The following is a 20,831-nucleotide window of genomic DNA, read 5'->3' on the forward strand; positions in this document are numbered from 1 at the left end:
TAATCTCTGTGAGGAAAATAGAAAAACAAAACAGTTCCTGCTTTCAAGGAGTTTACACTAATAAAGGAAACAACATATAAGAAAATTTTCAACCACAAAATAAATGGAAAGCCCACATGATCCTTGGGGTTCAATAGCAAAGCATATGGCAATACATCTTCTTGGATGTTTTTAAAACAAAATCTTATCTTTTATTAGTAAATATTCTTTTTCTCACCTCTTCTTCCATTGGAAAAACAAAAACAAAATAATGTAATATTGTGAGGGATAGAAAACCCTATCCAAAAATGACTTCTTAGAGACCTCTCGAAGTAAAAAGCAGAAAAGTTGTTTATTTAACAAATTCTCATGAGAATGAGCAATTCCACCGTGAGGACGGAAAGAAAGAAAGCTCACGGTAGAAGGGCTAAAGAACTAAAGGAAGATATACCGTTTTTATAGGTTTAATTGCAAAAGGATTACATCATGAGTTTGGGGAACATTAAGAGATAGGTGCCCCCCCTTCCCCACCAGTTAATTGAATGTCATCATATATTTCAAAAACTAAACAATTAGTACCCTAAACATCAATAGCCTGGACAGACATAAATGTCATCAAAAAATCTAAGCAATTAGTAGCCTAAACATTGAACATACCTATGCAGGTCACAGAGACCTAGAGAAGATAGAATACAGAAAAGAAATTTCTGTAAGTTCTTCACCATATCCTTACTTCATACTTGCTCCACACAATATGAATCAAATGAAACAAATTCTCATACATTAGCCATAACCAAATACATATCTTAATGTGCTACTTTAATTCATCACCTCTGTCAGGGGCTGACTAGTGTGATAAATCATTGGTTCTCTGATGAGAAGCCAATGATACTGGAGACCTCTAAATAAAGTTTTTACCACAGTCCCTGGCACTGTAATACAATTCTACATCAAAGATGGACATGGTTTTATCAGTGGCAACAAAAGGAAAAAAATATATAGAATATCAAAAGGATTCATATATACAAAATTATGTAGAATAGATTCTTTTTGTAATGCAAAGAACTGGAAAGTAAATAAATGTTCATTAATTGGGGAATGGCTGAACAAATCATGGTGTATGAATGTAATAGAATACTTTTATATTCTAAGAAATAATAAAGGAGAGCTTCAGAGAAGTCTGGGAAGACAACAAGTGATACAGTGAAGTAAACAGAACTGGGAGCACAATTTATACAACAAGAATAGTATTGGAAAGACAAACAAGTTTGAAAAATTCAATAATCTTTATCACTGCAATTATACAACCATGACTTATGACAATGGAGTACACAGATAAAATTGAAGTATTTGGACAACCTCCCAAATAGAAAGTCTAACTAACAAAAAGTTGTATTAAAAAGAATCTATTAAAATCATGGGTCAGATAACAGATTGGCAGTATGCTTTGGATGATAAGAGAAAGAAACATCTATTAGAACTCATTAAGACATATTGTGAAACTCCAAAAATTCATTAACTAAGAATTTCTTTGTAGTGGACAGAAACTGGAAACTATGTGGATGCCCATCAATTGGATAATGGCTGAATAAATTTTGGTATATGAATATTATGGAATATTATTGTTCTGTAAGAAATGACCAGAAGAATGAATATAGAGGGGTTTGGAGAGCCTTACATAAACTGATGTTGAGTGAAATGAGCAGGATCAAGAGATCATTATACACTTCAACAATATCGTATGATGGACTTCCGGCCAAGATGGCAGCGTGGAGGCAGACAGCTGCTTGAGCTCTGTGTTTTCTCTCAGGACTTATTTCATGACAAGCCTCAGAGTTAATGCTTGACCAGAAAAGAAACCCACAAATAATCACCAAGAGATGACATTCTTGAAATTCGCCAGAGAAGATCTGTGTTTGCTCGGGGGAGGGTCGAACAGACTGGGCCCAGACTGAGGGCAGGCAAGCCAGAGTGAGACAGACAGCTCACACAGCTCAGACTGGAGTGGGGAGGGGTACGATCTCTGCCATTTCTGCAAAAAGACTTTTACCCCAGTGTGGATATTCCATCTTGGCAGCAAGCCAGGAGCATCAGAGAGGGTGTAAACACCAGAGGTGAACAATAAAACCCCAGAAAGCTACCATCTCTCCGAACCCGGCCACCTCCAACCCCCACATGGAGTAACTTAGCCGTTCTCAGAGCCTCAGAGCCTCAGAGCACAGACGAAGCGCAACCATCGCTGTCCTGTTAGTGGCTTGCTGCTGCCCTCCCCCCAGTCTGTAGAGGAAGCCCATTAATACCATCCAGCCCCATCCCCCCCAAAACAGACCAATTGCTTCTCTTGTCAATTTGTTTTCTTCCATTCGCACTGACAAAATGAACAAAAAATTTAAAAGGGCTCTAACCATCAACAGCTTCTGTATGGAGAGAGAGCAGACTTCAAATACTGAGGACACTAAAAGCAGATTGTCCCCAGAGGAATCCCCTAAGGGGAATATGATCTGCTCCTCAATACAAAAGAGTCTCATAGAGGCAATCAAAAAGGCTCTCACAAGAGAGCTAGAAGAGAAATGGGAAGCTTGGCAAGAGAGCCTGGAGAAGTCATTTCACACATTTAAAGACAGAGTGGATAAAGAAAACAAATCATTGAGAAACAAAATTAGTGAATTGGAAAAGGTAAACAACTCCAAGGAAAACAGGATTAGTGAGCTGGAAAAAGAAAACAGCTCTCTAAAAAATAAAATGGATAAAATGGAAAAAAATTCCATAGAAGAAAAAAACTCACTTAAAAACACAATTGGACAATTACAAAAAGATATAAGAAAAAGTGAGTGAAGAAAATACATCATTGAAAATTAGACTTGAACAAGTAAAAATGAATGAATCAAGAAGAAACCAAGAAGTAGTCAAGTGAAACCAGAGAAATGAAACAATTGAAAAGAATGTCAAGTACCTTATTAGAAAGACAACAGACCTGGAAAACACATCCAGGAGAGACAATTTGAGAATAATCGGACTCCCTGAAAAATGTGAGGAAAAAAAGAGCTTGGACACTATTTTTGAGGAAATTATCAAAGAGAACTGCCCATTAGAAATAATTCAGAATTTTAGCAAAGTCGTAGGATACAAAATAAATCCACATAAATCCTCAGCATTTTTATACATTACCAACACAATCCAACAGCAAGAAATACAAAGAGAAATTCCATTCAATATAACTGTCCATAATATAAAATATTTGGGAATATATCTACCAATGGAGAGTCAGGAATTATATGAGCAAAATTACAAAACACTTGCCACAAAAATAAAGTCAGATTTAAATAATTGGAAAGACATTCAGTGCTCTTGGATAGGCCGAGCGAATATAATTAAGATGACAATACTCCCTAAACTAATCTATTTATTTAGTGCTATACCAATCAGACTTCCAAGAAACTATTTTAATAACCTAGAAAAAATAACAACAGAATTCATATGGAAGAATAAAAGGTCGAGAATTTCAAGGGAAGTAATGAAAAAAAAAAATTAAGTGAAGGTGGTCTAGCTGTACCTGATCTAGAACTATATTATAAAGCAACAGTCACCAAAACCATTTGGTATTGGCTAAGAAATAGACTAGTTGATCAGTGGCATAGGTTAGGTTCAGAGGGCAAGATAGTGAATAAAAATAGCAATCTAGTGTTTGACAAACCCAAACATCCCAACTTTTGGGATAAGAATTCATTATTTGACAAAAACTGCTGGGAAAACTGGAAATTAGTATGGCAGAAACTAGGCATGGACCCACATTTAACACCACATACTAAGATTAGATCAAAATGGGTCCAAAATTTAGGCATAAAGAACAAAATCATAAATAAATTGGAGGAACATGGGATGGTTTACCTCTTGGACTTGTGGAGGAGGAAGGAGTTTGTGTCCAAGGGAGAACTAGAGACCATTATTGATCACAAAATAGAAAATTTTGATTACACCAAATTAAAAAGTTTCTGCACAAACAAAACTAATGCAAACAAGATTAGAAGGGAAGTAACAAATTGGGAAAACATTTTTACAGTTAAAGATTCTGATAAAGGCCTCATTTCCAAAATTTCCAAAATCAGAGAATTGACTTTAATTTATAAGAAATCAAGCCATTCTCCAATTGATAAATGGTCAAAGGATATGAACAGACAATTTTCAGATGATGAAATTAAAACTATTTCCACTCATATGAAAGAGTGTTCCAAATCACTATTGATCAGAGAAATGCAAATTAAGACAACTCTGAGATATCATTACACACCTGTCAGATTGGCTAGATGACAGGAACAAATAACGATGAATGTTGGAGGGGCTGTGGGAAAACTGGGACACTGGTGCATTGTTGGTGGAGTTGTGAAAGAATCCAACCATTCTGGAGAGCAATCTGGAATTATGCCCAAAAAGTTAGCAAAATGTGCATACCCTTTGACCCAGCCATACTACTACTGGGCTTATATCCCAAGGAAATACTAAAGAAGGGAAAGGGACCTGTATGTGCCAAAATGTTTGTGGCAGCCCTTTTCATAGTGGCTAGAAATTGGAAAATGAATGGATGTCCATCAATTGGAGAATGGTTGGGTAAATTATGGTATATGATGGTTATGGAATATTATTGTTCTGTAAGAAATGACCAACAGGAGGAATACAGAGAGGCTTGGAGAGACTTACATCAACTGATGCTGAATGAAACGAGCAGAACTAGGGGATCATTATACACTTCAACAATGATATTATATGAGGATGTATTCTGATGGAAATGGATATCTTCAACATAGAGAAGAGCTAATCCAATTCCAATTGATCAATGATGGACAGAATCAGCTACATCCAGAAAAGGAACACTGGGAAATGAGTGTAAACTGTGAGCATTATTTTTTGTTTTGTTTTGTTTCTCTTCCCAGATTATTTTTACCTTCTGAATACAATCCTTCCTTTGCAACAGCAACAACAACAAAATTCGGTTCTGTACATATATATTGTACCTAGGATATACTATAAGATATTTAATATATATGGGAATGCCTGCCATCTAGGGGAGGGGGTGGAGGGAAGGAGGGGAAAAACTTGTAACAGAAGGGAGTACAAGGGATAATGTTGTAAAAAAAAAATTACCTATGCATATGTACTGTCAAAGAAAATGTTATAATTATAAAAATTAATAAAAAGGAAAAAAAACAATACCATATGATGATCAATTCTGATGGATGTGGCCTTCTTCAGCTATGAGATGAACCAAATGAGTTCCAATAGAACAGTAATGAACTGAACCAGCTACACCCAGTGAAAGAACTCTGGGAAATGCGTGTGAACCACTACACAGAATTCCCAATCCCTCTATTTTTGTCCACCTGCATTTTTGATTTCCTTCACAGGCTAATTATACCCTATTTCAAAGTCCGATTCTTTTTGTGCAGCAAAATAACTGTATGAACATGTATAAATATATTGTATTTAACATATACTTTAACATATTTAAGATGTATCGGTCTACCTGCCATCTAGGGGAGGGGGTGGGGAGAAGGAGGGGAAAAATTGGAACAAAAGGTTTGGTAATTGTCAATGCTGAAAAATTACCCTTGCATATATCTTGTAAATAAAAAGTTATAATAAAAAAATTTTAAATAAATAAACTAAGGATTTTTCCCCCTGCAGCTAAGTGGAAAAATGTTAGTTACTAAGGAAGTTGATGTCTAATTACACAGGTTTATTAATCTATCCTCAGAAAATCCAGAAAACAATTTGTCCAAAGTCAAAGGAAGTAAAATTATATCACAGAATGTTCTTCCCAAATAAATACAGAATATTGTTTATAGATTAAACAAATGTAAATTTTTGAATCTCCATAAGATTTCTCAACATTTCCATAGTCAAAGAAAAAAACTGCATTAGACTTTTGCTATATGAATCATCACAGAATAATATTCCAGGTAATACTAAGAGGGAGCAGGCCAGCCTTTGAGAAGGAAACCAATAGTGAGCTTTAATTTGGCCAGCTTTAGTTAGACCAGCTTTAAGATACTAAAATACTAAAATGAAATTAAACTGTAAATGCAAAAATACAATATTATCAAAGCCACAGAAGCGATATTATGATTTGAAAATGTTTAAAGAAATTAAAAAACAGAGCCAGGAAGGAGGTTTGGTAGAACCACTGCATAGCAAAATACAGAAAGGGTTGTTCTCATTTTCAGTGACTTCTAAGAATTTGGGATTAGGCAAGAGGAAGAGAATTCATTTTATACAAGGATAGGAAAACTATGCAGGTTGTTGCAATCTGCAGTTATTTAGCAGATGGGAATTGAAAAACCACAAAAGAAATCATCATTTAGAATTGATAGAGAAAAACATGGCAACAAAATCTATAACTTGATCAATAAGTGACCAAGTAATTTTGATTGGCAAGTAAAGATCACAGATGGACTTGGGGAAAAGCAGGGGGAAAATCAATACAAAAAATAACAATATCAAATATCAAAATATCAAAAAAATAAAATGGGGGACTAAAAAGAGGGAACTTTTTCAAAAACAAAATTATGAATGTTTCATATTGAATGAGACAAAGATAAAAGAAGAATGTATTTAGTCAAAAGCAGTTTATAGGTAAATAAATGTTTAACTAAATGCCTGTTTGTGTACAAAAGACTGACTTTAAATGACCTCTAAAGAAATAACTGAATGTACTTATTCTTGGGAAGACTAATAAATTAACTAAATATGTTAGAATAAAGATCAAACAATTTTAATATTAAGTGTATGTAATTTGAATCCCCTTATTTAAAAAAGATTGGTTTTAAACATATAAAAAGAGATGGATTTAAATGGTTTTTTAAAAATAATAAGCAAAAAACCCAGTCATCCGCAAGTTGTTTCCAGATGAATCATAATCAATAGCAGAGAATCTAGAATTATCATGACACTATCAATGAAAACTGAGAAATAATTCAGTGTGACATGCAAAGTAATGATATCATTCTTAAAATTAACAGAGATGATTAATATCTGCCACTTAGGCATCTGATGACAAAACAATTAAATTCATAAAGAAAAAGTTAAATAGAAAGTGAATTAGAGAACCAATAATAATGAAAGATTTTAATACCAAACTATTATCATATTTAAATTTTAAATTAATCTTCTTATTAGATTATTCAAATTTACCATTACTCACCAGAATGTGAATACATATCCCCTGCCATCAGAATTGACAATTCAACCCTTGCTGGTTCCTCCATAATCCAGATAATTCATCCTTTGGCTCAGCTATCTGAATCCTCAGCTTAAATGCTTTAAGGGATTTCATTTGTTAGTTTTTCTGTCATTCACCATCCTTATTAACTGACTTACCCAATGTCTTTCATATAATAGACTGTTTCCAATAGATTGGAGCCCTTAACTTTGTATAGAATAATTTGGGTGTTCTTCACTCTGAGTCTGCATTTTACCCATTGTGTCTGCCTGAACAAAAAACAAAATTCAACAGCAATAGCAACAACAAAACAGCAGCAGCAACAACAATAGTACTTGACATCTCTATATGAGCTAATGTTGTTTATACATAGCTGAAATTAATCCATCTATTTTAGAGTTCATCCTCCTTTCTACCACACTTGCTTAAGGTTAGTGAATAATGTACAGTATGCCATTGCCTTTTGAACCTCTAAGATCTATATATTTCATGTCTTACGTGTGGATTTCATTTCATGTTCACTCTGTTTTATTAATTTTCATTTCTGAGATGCTCTCTGTGGCAGTTGGAGTTTACTTGGAGCTCTGGACAGAAATTGAAAACTTTCCTCATTTGTACCTATTTGAATATCTAGTAAATAATAACTGTAATGATCATTTAAAGCCAACTTCTCAAATGCATAGTGTCAAAAGGAGGATGAGGGAAGGGGACAGCAAAGTTTTATGCTCACTTAGAAAACTGTTCTCTATTTCAAACTGTGCCACTAGCAAAAAATTGTCAAGAACAATTGACATAAAATATGTAATTTTTCAGAGAGACAGTTTAAACACATTATAGTTCTAACTTTAAATCCATTATCATCTCTCTTAAATCGAACTAAGTATGGTTTTCAAATTAAAGGAGTTGAACCAAAACATCTTATTAACTACTTAATGTATATAGATTACATCTGACTATATGACTCCACTAAAAAACAAATTTAAAACCCCCCTCATCTCATGGAATCTTTCCCCATTAATATCAAAAAGTCATTTGAACTCATTAAGTGTAAAATTCTTAACTAAAACCAAAGAAAGATAAAAAAAAAAAAAAACTAAAGGCTTAACGTTTGAAACAGTAGATAGCATTGAGCCAATAATAGATGAAGGTTATATATATAAATACATTGGAATTTTCCAGAATAGAAGCATCTAGAATAAAGCTAACAGAGAAAAGTGGGGCTATATTTGTTAAGAGGCTCCTGGCCCCTAGGAATCAAAGCTGCATTAGAAGTACAGGTTTAATCCTACCTTCTTAACATCTCTCTCTTTTTTAAATTAATTCTTTTATTTTCAAAATATATACATGGATAATTTTTCAACATTAACCCTTGCAAAACCTTGTGTTCCAATTTCCTCCCTTCCCTCATCCCCTCTCTTTGATGGCAAGTAGTCCAGTATATATTAACATGGTAGAAATATATCTTCCCAACATCTCTTGCATAATCCTCTCAACACAACATGCATGCAGGCTCTTGTCACCTCAAACCTAGACTATTATAAAAGCCTTATAATTGACCTCTGAATTGTCTCTTTACTCTAGCCTGTCCTCCTCTCAGCTGCCAAAATGATCCTTCCTATGCCACTTCCCTACTCAATAGACATCTATAATCTCCAGGATGAAATATAAAATTTATCCACTTCACTATTCCTGAAGCATTGCAAGTCCAGAGACAGCTGGTGATGGCCTGGGATCCAGGAGATGATCTTGGCATTTTTAATGTCCGAACAGGCTCTAAATCTCTACAATACCTATGTCTGTGGCCTTTTTGGCCATTGGAGCAAGCTGTTTTCATCTGCCATTCTGCCATCCCTCTTACTCATCATCAGTTTTGAAGCTTGTTGATTACCCTCAACTTGATTTAGGTTGTCTGCTGAGATGGGTTATCAGGGTGTGGCTGCTGTTCATTCTGCAGCTTTTGGAAGTCATAGCTCCAAATAGTTGAACACAGATATTTTGGTGAGGGTGGACACCAAAGGTGGAACCAGCACAATATTAGTTACACAGAACCCATCACCTTAAAGCAGTAATAGAATGATGATTAATGATTCCTTTAAAAAGGGATGAAGATTGATATCCATTATTATAGCACATGACAAAGGTGATGAAAAGTTCCAGAAATACTTATGGAATAAAAATCACTTTACTGAACAACTGGATTTGTCAAAATGTCATCATGTCAGCTCAAGATGAAGCCTATGAAATGACAATATCCAAGAATTAAAAAGCCCTTTAAAGATGTATTCACACAAACTTAATCAATACTATGTTAACAAAAAACATGAAATACATAGCTGAAAATGTGGCTTTGTTTGAAGACTTTAATAAGCATTGATTAATTTCTTTCTATGTGCCTGGTACTATGCTGAGTATGAATAGAAGGAAAGATAACTCTTACCTTCATGGAGCTTATCTTCTAAAAGAAAATAATAACACATAAAAGACAGATAAAAAGCCATTGTGCTTTGGGTAAGAAGAGTGTTCCATCCAGTATCTATGGCTCTTTGCCTGATTAAGAATGTAAATGGAGTCAAGTGTCAAGAAAAGAGAATTGTAAATTATGGCAATTTAGGACCAAATGATAATCCTCAGAAACTAAAGTAGGATCAACTTTTATATATATATATATATATATATATATATATATATATATATATATATATATATATATATATATATATATATATATATATATATATATATATATATATATATATATATATGAATGTATGTTATGCAAGGAAATAGTAGAGACAGGGCAACACATAATAATAAAAATCGGGCACTTACTGAATACTTAGAAAGATAACTCCTCATAGCTGGAATTATAGATTAGATAGATTGCTGTCTTTCATGGACTAACAGATAATAAATCCCTAATGCATAGATAGACCTCCAAATATTTTAGAAAACTCAACCAGTAGACTTTATAGGAAGTAAACCATTATCATAGACTGGATGATCCAAATTTAATATAAATTATAATAATTTAAGAATAATATTTATATAAACGTTGCCATTCCAAATACTGACAGTCTCCAAGCTTCATGGGATACAAAAGTTTTAAAAATGTGGAAATCTTACTCAAGAGATGAGAATCATAACAAAAAATATTTTTCCATCATTATTTCTATATTTCTGTCTATTACTTTTGTTCAACTGGAGCAGCTAGGTGGCGCAGTGGACAGAGCACCAGCCCTGAATTCAGGAGGGACTGGAGTTCAAATTTGGTTTCAGACACTTAACACTTCCTAGCTGTGTGACCCTGGGCAAGTCACTTAACCCCAGCTTCAGGGAAAAAACAAACAAAAAGAAACACTTTTGTTCAACTAAAAGAAGGAATTATTTTATCTACTTCTAAGAATCAATTGACACTAAGAGAAGGAATAAAAATAGAATAGTGACTTGTTCCAGATTTCTTTCTATCTGAGATGAAAATAAAAGAACAAAATGAAGGAAATTATTTTTCTCCATGCCACATAAAAATTTATTGTTAACTAGTGTCAAGTAATCATTTTTAAAAATGTTTTCATCCCTAAGCATTAGATAAAATAAAAGATAAAATTGATGAACTGCTGAAATCTAAAGGAGGGAAAAATAAAGACTTTGAGATCACTGAAAATCTTAATATTGAAGTAATATTAAAACAAACTCTTAGAATCATATCTAGTAACAAAATGAATAACAGAAAAAGGACTGATCTCAAATGATATTGAAAGCAAGATATAAGTATACTTTAACCGGAATTCCCATAAGGCCCTTTCTGAGTATAATGGCATGTATCTAGCTAGCAGACCAATTAGAACAAAAGAGAATAATTTTTTAAAAATAACTGTTATATTTAACATTATTGGTCAATCTAATCTCAGGGAAGGGGTGGGGGGAAGGAGGTGAAAAATTGAAACAAAAGATTTGGCAATGATCAAATCTGTAAAATTACCCATTCATATATCTGGTAAATAAAAAGCCATAATAAAAAATAAAAAATAAAAATAAATTAAAAAAAAAAATAACTGCTATTTGCAATAATCAGCATGAATGAATATATCCTTTCATAGTATTTGACAGAAAGTGAAAAATATTTTAGGACCTACATGTAGTACTATTTGAGGCAGCCATTGTGATTAATGAGATAATATTTGCAAAGTCCTTAGCATAGAGCCTGGCATGTAATTGGTGCTTAATAAATGCTTGATCCCTTTCTTGACTTCCCCTCTGTGCCATGATAAAAATCACAGAAATAAAGGTGGAATAGTCATGGAATTCCCCTAGCAACACAACTATTGCCAAAATAACTTGGAAGAACTGTTGAAAATCTATGGAAAGACATTGGAAGATTCCATAAATTTCTAGCTATCATACACTGTACTAATATATAATATGTACACATAGTAGAAAATTGTAACTCCATATTACCAAAGGCAACAAAAAGAAATATGCAGAAAGAACTCTAGGCAACCCAAGAATATCAGAAGTTCTAAATGGTCTTAGTTAGAATTGAAAGCCAAGGTCAAGGCAATACAAATAATTATAATAGCACACAAGAAACAAACAAACAAAAAAAAAAAAACCCTACATCATTCAAAAATTCTACAAAGGGGCTTGGATAGTAAAGAAATCAGAAGAAAAACATTCAAAGAAAAAGGACTAAAATTTTTCTTTTGATATCAAGAAGTCCAACAATAAAAATCCAAGTTGGATCAAAAATGAAAGAAAAGTTTGCATATTGTTAATGTAATTAACAACAGAATGACTGTGTCAAAGGAAGTAACTAAAACTACTTTTTCTGTAAAACTAAAAAGTTTTGAGATCAGATAAAAAAAACACCTGATTGGTTCAAATGCTACACAGAGGCCCAAGAATTGCAACATATTTTACCAGTTTCCCTTCCTCCTTATTTGATCCCACCTCTTAAAAGAAAGTTTTACTTGTTTATTACTAAAAGAAAGAAGAAAAAAAAAATTAGAGAAAGAGAGCACATAAGAAATCCTTACAAAAATAGTCCAATTGTGTGTGCATTACTACAGCACTTTAAAAATGTATCACTTATATCATTTTAAAAATTTGTAAACTTATAATAAAATAATATATTTACTTTGGAGTAAAAAGTATGTGCTAAAAAAAGAAAAATCTCAAGAAGAATAAAATAAATTTATAGGCTCAGTAATTATTGAACAAGCTATCTAAAAAAAAAAAAAACATTCCTGGGTTTTTATATTGCCTTTGTTATTGAAAATTCCATATTCATGGATTCATGAATTAGTTATGTCACTTGAATATTTGCTGTACCCATGGAAAATGTTTTGAATTTAAAATACATCATGAAGAATCATTGGTATGTAATGTGACTTTTTTTTCTTCAGAAAGATAGTTTAATCCTATTATAATGATATCTAGCCTTAAATTCATTATAGTCTCTTTCAGATAAAATAAAGTATGGCTTCCAAATTTTAAAAAGTAGAAACAAAACACTTTATTAATCCCTTGATGTATATAGTTGACATCAAGCTATCTAGCTTAACTGAAAAACAAATTTTAAAGCTTCCTCTTGTATAGTCTTTCTTCAGCTATTTAAAGATGTTATTTGGACTCAAAAAAATTACATTTCTTAACATGTATCAAGGAAAGATAGAGACTTAAGACTTTGAAATTGAATCTAGAAGTCACCTTGATCCAAACTGACTATAAATACTTTGGTCTCCTCCAGGCAAGATGCATCAAGCACAAAGATATTGAAAAGAAGGCTGTGGATGACTACATTAAATGTCTGACTGGTATCCTGAAATAAGAACTTAAATGGAAGAATACCTTGAAAACAATTTCCACCTACACATTACAAAAACATATACTTTTCAAACCCATGAAATGGATTGTACTAAATTTGGATAGCCTAACCAAAAAACCATACAATATTAAAGGATACCCAGGACCAATGTCTTTAAGGAAATTAAAGAAAGATTGACAAAAAAGGAGGAAGAAGATTGATAGACATTCTTAGAACATATAACAAGCAGTTAAAAATGTACAGAAATATTTATTTTCTAGTTTGTTGATTTGAATTTTTGCCCTCTTATTAATCATGTGATCTAAAAATTTATTAGTTTTTTTTTTGTTCTTTTCAAACAAAAATCTTATAGTTGTGTTGCTCACTGATTTAGTCCTTTTGATTTCCAATTTATCTATTTCTCTAATTTTTAACCTCTTGTTTTATGGTTATTTTGGACTTACTTATTGACTTCTAAAGGCATATTCAGTTTTTTATTGTTTATTTATTTATTAACCTCCTTTTCTAATTTGTTAATATACTTTCTCTGATTTGTTAATATATGTTCATAGAAATGTAATTTTCCCCTGAGAAGTACTTCAGCTGCATTCTAGAAACATTATTATTTTATTTCATCATTATTGTTTTCTTTCCCATAATTATTAATTACTTGTATGATTTTTAAAATCTACTCATTATTGAACAGTATATTGTTGTCTTTTAGGTCTGTGTCTTTTGTGCTCTCTGAATTGATTACTGTTTTTGTTGCATTGTGGATTGTAAAGAACATGTTTACTATTTTTGCCATTATACCTTTATTTCCAGTATCTCTGTGCCCTAATATGTGATCAGTTTTTGGAAAATTTCCATGTGGTACTCAAAAATTTATATATTCTTTAACCATCCAATTTAGAACATGTCATAAGTCATTTAGCTCTACTTTCTCCAATAATTTCTTTGATTTTATATTTTCCTTTCTGTTTATCTTTGTATTAGATTTATTCAAAACTAAATATCCTTCTGTCATTGTGTTACTATCCATAATCTATCTACTTATGATTCAATTAATTATTTTTGTATGATTGTAGATGCTAAGGGATTTGATGCATACAAGTTTAATATAAATGTTGATTTGTTGTTCAGTATTACTTTCAAAGTAATATAGTTTCCTTGGTTATATCTTTTGATGCTGTTTTATAATTACTATTTTTTTACTTTGCTGAATAACATGATTACAACTCCTGCTATTTTTGTTTCATCAGATACACAATAAGTTTTGTTTAAGCCCATTATTTTTATTCAATGTATGTCCTTTCTTTTTAAGTGTGTTTCTTTAAGCAATAGATTATGGGGTTTTTATTTTTATTTTTTTATCAAATCTAGCATTCTTTCATTTTATTGGATAGCTTAATCTGTTCATATTTAAAGTTATGAGAATTAGGTTTATATAATGTCATTTTTTCCCTATTTTTTTCTGAATTAGGATTTTTGTTGTTAGTCTCTTTTTTTTTTACATTGACATATTTTTATTTTTTTATTATACCTTTATATTTCCAAGATATATTCATGGGTAAGTTTTCAGCATTGACAATTGCCAAACCTTTTGTTCTAATTTTTTCCCTCCTTCCTTCCACCTCCTCCCCCAGATGGCAGATAGACCAATATATCTTAAATATGTAAAAGTATATGTTAAATACAATATGTGTATACATATCCATACAGTTATTTTGCTGCACAACAAGAATGAGACTTTGAAATAATGTACAATTAACCTGTGAAGGAAATAAAAAATACAGACAGACAAAAATAGAGGGGTTAGAAATGCTATATAATGATTCACACTCATTTCCTAGAGTTCTTTTGCTGGGTGTAGCTGGTTCTATTCATTACTGCACAATTGGAACTGATTTGGTTCATCTCATTGCTGAAGAGAGCCACATCCATCCATATAGTATTGTTGTTAAAGTATATGATGATTTCCTGGTCCTGCTCATTTCACTCAGCATCAGTTCATGTAAGGCTCTCCAGGCCTTTCTGAAATCATCCTGCTGGTCATTTCTTATAGAACAATAATATTCCATAACATTTATATACCACAATTTATTTAGCCATTCTCCAATTGATGGGCATCCACTCAGTTTCCAGTTTATGGCCACTACAAAGAGGGCTGCCACAAACATTCTTGCACATACAGGTCCTTTTCCCTTCTTTAAGATCTCTTTGGGATATAAGCCCAGTAGTAACACTGCTAGATCAAAGAGTATGTACAGTTGATAACTTTTTGAGTATAGTTCCAAATCGCTCTCCAGAATGGCTGGATGTGTTCACAACTCCACCAACAATGCATCAGTGTCCCAGTTTTCCCACATCCCCTCCAACATTCAGAATTATCTTTCCCTGTCATTCTAGCCAATCTGACAGGTATGTAATGGTATCTCAGAATTGTCTTAATTTGCATTTCTCTGATTAATAATGACTTGGAGCATCTTTTCATATGGCTAGAAATAGTTTCAATTTCTTCATCTGAGAATTCTGTTCATATCCTTTGACCACTTATCAATTGAAGAATGGCTTGATTTCTTATAAATTAGAGTCAATTCTCTATATATTTTGGAAATAAGGCCTTTATCAGAACCTCTGACTATAAAAATGTTTTCCCAGTTTATTGCTTCTTTTCTAATCTTGTCTGCATTAATTTTGTTTGTACAAAAACTTTTCAATTAGATATAACCAAAATTTTCTATTTTGTGATCAATAATGACCTCGAGGGAGGCGGAGCCAAGATGGCGGAGAAGAAACACACGACTCAGTGAACGTCCTCACTCCCTCACAACCAATTAGATAAATTAAGTCTCAAAATTAGCTCAGGACTGATAGATACCACAAGGACTGGAAGCACGACTTACCAGCTGAAGAGAATCTGGAGTTTCAACAGGAAAGGTCAGTTCTCAGGGGAGGAATAAGAAAGACCAGCACAGACGGTGGGGTAGGGGCACACTGCGCCCATTGCGCTGGGAAGGGCTCTGGGATCAGAGAAGCCACTGAGGTAAAGGAATCTGGCACAGGCTGTTAGCTCTTCTCTGCTAATTATTTAGCAGTTCAGAAGAGAAAGCCAAAATATTTTAAAACTCAAATTAGATTTTCCCCGACCCGGGGGGTGACTCAGCAGAGAATCCGCACCAGGGGGTGTGGCCTCAGCTACCACCTGAGAATAGTTAAGAGATTGACAAGTGGGTGGATACGGCCCAAGGCAACACACACTGCCTAGCTTAGCTGGAGGGAGTGGAACTCAGCTCCAGGAAGTCCCAGAGAAGCGGAACCTTTGAACTAGGGACCGAGGTTTCTGGCAGACACTTCCAGTTTGAGCGCAGGGGCTTCTCACGTCACCTGCTGCAGACATCCACTCCCCACCCGGACACATAGGCTGGGCTTCGTGCTGTCTTCACTATTCTACGCCCTTGAAGCACAGTAGTGCTAATCACCTCTGAGGCACTTCCAGGGAGGGGGTGGGGAACTCTCTCCCAGAGCTCTCTCTTAGCTCAGGCTCAGGAGCCGCTGCATCCATCCGGTCTGGGAGGAAGCTGGTAAAGAAGTAAATAATTTCCTACCCCAGGGACAGACCCCAAAAGATTTTTTTAAGTATGAGCAAAAAAGCTAGAAAAACCATAGATTCCTTCTATACAGAGAAAGACCGGGTATCCAACCCCGAGGAAGTTGACAGCAGAGAATCAACAGACAACAACCTAAAGGGGAACGATTCCTGCCCCCCATCACATAACTCTCTCCTAGAAGAAGCTCTTAAAAAATTGAGGGAGATCGAAGAAAAATGGGGAAAGGAAAGGGAAGTTATGATAGAGAATAACAACGTCCTGAAACTGGAGTTGGAAAAAATAAAGAATTCACAGGAGATGCAGGGAAACAAAATTAGTGAATTAGAAAAGGTTAAAAAAACACAGGAAAGTAGGATTTCTGAATTGGAAAAGATAAAAAAGTCTCAAGAAAATAGAATTTCTGAATTGGAAAAAGAAAATAATTCTCAAAAAAAAAAAATTAGGGAAATGGAAAAAAATTCAATAGAGCAAAATAATTCATTTAAAAACGAAATTGGGCATTTACAAAAAGAACTAAAAACTGTGAAAGAAGAAAATAACTCCTTAAAAGTCAGGATGGAACAAATAGAAATGAATGATTCACAGAGAACCCAAGAATCAGTCAAACAAAACAAAAAAAATGAGAAGCTGGAGAACAACGTCAAATACTTACTGGGAAAATCTATAGACCTGGAAAATAGATCTAGGAGAGATAATCTGTGGATTATTGGACTTCCAGAAAACTATGACCAAAAAAAGAGCCTAGATTCTATTTTACAGGAAATTATCAAAGAGAACTGTCCAGAGATAATAGAAACAGAAGGGAAAGTAGATGTGGAAAGAATTCATCGAACTCCTTCTGAAATAGACCCTAAAAAAAGAACACCACGGAATATTGTGGCTAAGCTGCAGAATTACCACACAAAGGAGAAAATCCTGCAAGCAGCTAGAAAAAAACAATTTAAATACCAAGGTGCCACAATAAGGGTCACCCAAGATCTGGCTGCCTCCACATTAAAAGATAGAAGGGCCTGGAACCTGATATTCCGAAAGGCAAAAGATCAAGGACTGCAACCAAGAATGAACTACCCAGCTAAGTTTAGCATCTTTTTCCATGGAAGAAGATGGTCATTCAATGAAACAGAGGAATTCTATATGTTTCTAAGAAAAAAACCAGACTTAAACAAAAAATTTGATCTACATCCACAAGACTGAAGAGAAACAGAAAAAGGTACACAGAACCCTTGAGAACTGTAACTCTGTTGTGGGTATATAAAAAATACTCAAGGATAATTTGATTTTACTGATATAAAAGAAAAAAAGGGGGGTGTAGTAAAGGGAAGGAGGTCGGTTCAGAAAAAGGGGAAGGAGTGATAAAAAGAGGGAAACTACATCCCAGGAAGAGACATAGAAAATACACCATATCTGAGGGAACTTAGTGAGGGAGAGAATCATTGTGTGAATCTTACTCTCATCAGAAGAGGCTCAAAGAGTAAATAATTAACATATTTGTTTTTCAGAGAATTTTCTCTCACCTCATTAAAAGGGGGGAGAGGAAAAGGGAAAAGGAAAAGGAGAATAAGTGAAGGGACTTGGAGGGAGGGGGGAGGGATCCTAAAAAAAAAAAAAAAAAAAAAAGAGGGAGGGTTGCGCGTCACAAGGGGGGTCTGTAAATTAAATATCGGGGAGGGGGATCAGGGGGGTCAAGGGAAAAAAGTATAATCTGGGGATAATACGATGGCAGGAAATACAGAATTAGAAATTTTAACTGTAAATGTAAATGGGATGAACGATCCCATCAAACGGAGACGGATAGCAGATTGGATCAAAAAGCAGAACCCTACAATATGTTGCCTACAGGAAACACACTTAAAGCAGGGAGATACATACAGAGTAAAGGTAAAAGGTTGGAACAGAGCCTATTATGCTTCAGGTAAAGCCAAAAAAGCAGGGGTAGCTATCCTTATCTCAGATCAAGCAAAAGCAGAAGTAGATCTCGTTAAAAAAGATAAGGAAGGAAACTATATCCTGCTGAAAGGTAGCATAAATAATGAAGCCATATCAATACTAAACATATATGCACCAAGTGGTATAGCATCTAACTTTCTAAAGGAAAAGTTAAGAGAACTGCAAGAAGAAATAGACAGTAAAACTATAATAGTGGGAGATCTCAACCTTGCACTCTCAGATTTAGACAAATCAAACCACAAAACAAACAAGAAAGAAATTAAAAAAGTAAATAGAACATTAGAAAAACTAGGTATGATAGACCTTTGGAGAAAACTGAATGGCAATAGGAAGGAATATACTTTCTTCTCAGCAGTTCATGGATCCTATACAAAAATTGACCATATATTAGGACATAAAGATCTCAAAATTAAATGTAGGAAGGCAGAAATAATAAATGCCTTCTTCTCAGATCACAATGCAATAAAAGCTACATTCAGTAAAAAGTTAGGGGTAAATAGACCAAAAAGCAATTGGAAACTCAATAATCTCATCTTAAAGAATGACTGGGTGAAAGAGCAAATTATAGAAACAATTAACAATTTCACCCAAGATAATGATAATGATGAGACATCATATCAAAATTTTTGGGATGCAGCTAAAGCAGTAATAAGGGGAAATTTTATATCTTTAGAGGCTTATTTGAAGAAAATTGAGAAAGAGAAGATTAACGAATTGGGCTTACAACTTAAAAGGCTAGAAAAAGACCAAATTATAAACCCCCAACCAAAAATTAAACTCGAAATACAAAAATTAAAAGGAGAAATCAATAAAATTGAAAGTAAAAAAACTATTGAATTAATAAATAAAACCAAGAGTTGGTTTTATGAAAAAGCCAATAAAATAGATAAACCTTTGGTAAATTTGATCAAAAAAAAGAAAGAGGAAAATCAAATTGATAGTCTTACAAATGAAAAGGGGGATCTTTCCACCAATGAAGAGGAAATTAGAGAAATAATAAGGAGTTACTTCGCCCAACTTTATGCCAATAAATTTGATAACTTAAGTGAAATGGATGACTTTCTCCAAAAATATAGGCTCCCTAGATTAACAGAGGAGGAGATAAATTGCTTAAATAGTCCCATTTCAGAAAAAGAAATAGAACAAGCTATTAATCAACTCCCCAGGAAAAAATCCCCAGGGCCAGATGGATTCACATGTGAATTCTACCAAACATTTAAAGAACAATTAGCCCCAATGTTATATAAATTATTTGAAAAAATAGAGGATGAAGGAGTCCTACCAAACTCCTTTTATGACACAGACATGGTACTGATACCTAAACCTGGTAGATCGAAAACTGAGAAAGAAAATTATAGACCAATCTCCTTAATGAATATTGATGCTAAAATCTTAAATAAGATATTAGCAAAAAGACTTCAGAAAATCATCTCCAAGATAATACACTATGATCAAGTAGGATTTATTCCAGGAATGCAGGGCTGGTTTAATATTAGGAAAACTATTAATATAATTGACCATATTAATAATCAAATTAATAAGAACCATATGATCATCTCAATAGATGCAGAAAAAGCATTTGACAAAATCCAACATCCATTCCTACTAAAAACTCTTGAGAGTATAGGAATAAATGGATTATTCCTTAGAATAATCAGGAGTATATATTTAAGACCGTCAGTAAGCATAATATGCAATAGAAATAAACTGCAACCTTTCCCAGTAAGATCAGGAGTGAAACAAGGTTGCCCACTATCACCATTACTATTCAATATAGTACTAGAAACGCTAGCCTCGGCAATAAGAGCCGAGAAAGAGATTCAAGGAATTAGAGTAGGAAATGAGGAAATTAAACTATCACTTTTTGCAGATGACATGATGGTATACTTAGAGAACCCCAAAGACTCTGCTAAAAAGCTACTAGAAATAATTCAAAATTTCAGCAAAGTGGCAGGATACAAAATAAATCCACATAAATCCTCGGCATTTTTATATATCACTAACAAAATGCAACAGCAAGAGATACAAAGAGAAATTCCATTCCAAACAAATGTTGAGAGTATAAAATATTTGGGAATCCATCTACCAAAGAAAAGTCAGGAATTATATGAAAAAAATTACAAAACACTTGCCACAAAAATAAAATCAGATTTAAATAATTGGAAAGACATTCAGTGCTCTTGGATAGGCCGAGCGAATATAATAAAGATGACAATACTCCCCAAACTAATCTATTTATTTAGTGCTATACCAATCAGACTCCCAAGAAACTATTTTA

The sequence above is a fragment of the Sminthopsis crassicaudata genome, chromosome 2 (genome assembly GCF_048593235.1).
Source record: "Sminthopsis crassicaudata isolate SCR6 chromosome 2, ASM4859323v1, whole genome shotgun sequence".
Taxonomy (NCBI): domain Eukaryota; kingdom Metazoa; phylum Chordata; class Mammalia; order Dasyuromorphia; family Dasyuridae; genus Sminthopsis; species Sminthopsis crassicaudata.